The 1,678-nt window shown below is 42.6% G+C and overlaps 1 non-coding gene across 1 annotated transcript; it reads left to right on the top strand.

Annotated features, from left to right (window-relative positions):
• The first annotated feature begins 939 nt into the window (after positions 1-939).
• On the top strand, positions 940-1,046 carry LOC127746172 (small nucleolar RNA R71). Its single transcript, XR_008007791.1, has one exon. It is a non-coding gene; the product is annotated as a small nucleolar RNA R71 (small nucleolar RNA).
• The last annotated feature ends 632 nt before the right edge of the window (positions 1,047-1,678 follow it).

Below are 1,678 nucleotides of genomic sequence, written 5' to 3' on the forward strand. Positions count from 1 at the left end.
CTCTTCAGTTCTTCCTTGAGTGTAAGTTGGGGTGCATGGTCTCTTTCTTCCTGGTTTCCCTTTTGACTGTCTTGGAGGTGTTCTACTTCTTTTATACTCCTCTCATCAGTTGTGGTGATCATCTTACATTCTTCCCACCTTACTTTCTTTGTTTCTCCTCTTGGGTTCTTCTTCGTGTCACTGGGAAATCCATCAGTGGGTTTGGGAATTTGTTGAGATAGATACCCTACTTGGGACTCCAGTCTCTTGATGTTTTCTCCTTGGTTTTTGATATTGGCTCGCACTTCTTCCTTAAACACCTCGTTGTCTTAGACTTCTCTACATAAATCTTCAAGTAGAGTCTCAATTTTTGAAAGCCTATCGTCCGTTAGTGATGGTAGATTGGGGTTAGGTGGGTGTTGATAGGATCTCTGTGAGGTATGTTGGTGAGTTGCATTGTTGTTGGAATTGAGGTTATGGCGTCTATGGTCTTGACCTTGGTCTTGTTGATTTCCCCAACCAAAGTTAGGGTGATTTCTCTATCCAGAGTTGTAAGTTTTGGAGTATGGGTCATGGATTTGTCTAGGTGAGTTTCCAACATAGTTGGCTTGTTCCCAATCACCTTTTTCTCCTATATTCACTCCCTCTTGAGCTGGTGATGAAGTAATGACTGCTGCAACTTAGTTTTCCTCCACTTTCTTGGTGAGATCTACTAGCTGCTTGGTGATCATCTTATTTTGAGCTAGCAATGCATTCATGTGGTTCAGCTCCATTACTCCTCGAGTGTTACTTCTTTCAGAGGCATAGAAGTAGTCATTCTCAGCTACTGTTTCAATGAAATCTATGGCCTCTTCAATGGTTTTCTTCTTGTTTAGAGAGCCCCCTGATGAATGATCTACAGCCTTCTTTGACTCATAGGAAATACCTTCATAGAAAATGTGAAGTTGAACCCATTCATTGAATATATCTGGTGGGCATCTTCTTGTTAAGTCTTTGAACCTCTCCCATGCCTCATAGAGAGTCTCACCATCTTGTTGCCTAAAAGTCTGCACCTCAGCTCTCAGCCTATTAATTCTTTGAGGAGGGTAGAATCTTGCCAAAAATTTGTTCACCACATCTTCCCAATTTGTCAAGCTCTCCTTTGGAAAGGATTCAAGCCACTTGGATGCCTTGTCCCTGAGTGAAAAAGGGAACAAAAGCAGCCTATAGACATCCGGGTGGACTCCATTAGACTTCACAGTGTCACAAATTCTCAAGAAGGTGGTTAGATGTTGATTAGGGTCTTCTTGAGCACTTCCTCCAAATGAGCAGTTATTTTGAACAAGGGTGATGAGCTGGGATTTTAGTTCAAAGTTGTTGGCATGTATGGTGAGCTTCTAGATGCTACTTCCACAGTTTCCTGGATTTGGATTGATGTAGGAGCCTAGAACTCTCCTTTCTTGCCCAGCATGATTTGCAGGGCCTTCTCTAGCATGGTTGTGAGCTTCTCCTTCATGATTGCTTTCCAAGTTCTCTTCCATGTTGGTTTCAAAATACTCTTCCTCATCCTCAGCACCAACAACTCATTTCCCTCTTGCTTCCCTCCTTAGTCTCCGGAGGGTTCTTTCAGGTTTTGAAATGAAGGAGGTTGAAGCTCCCCCTCTTCTCCCTGTCATACAACTAACAAAACACCCAACAAGAGATGAAATGAAGAGACTAT

The sequence above is a fragment of the Arachis duranensis genome, chromosome 3 (assembly GCF_000817695.3).
Source record: "Arachis duranensis cultivar V14167 chromosome 3, aradu.V14167.gnm2.J7QH, whole genome shotgun sequence".
Classification (NCBI taxonomy): domain Eukaryota; kingdom Viridiplantae; phylum Streptophyta; class Magnoliopsida; order Fabales; family Fabaceae; genus Arachis; species Arachis duranensis.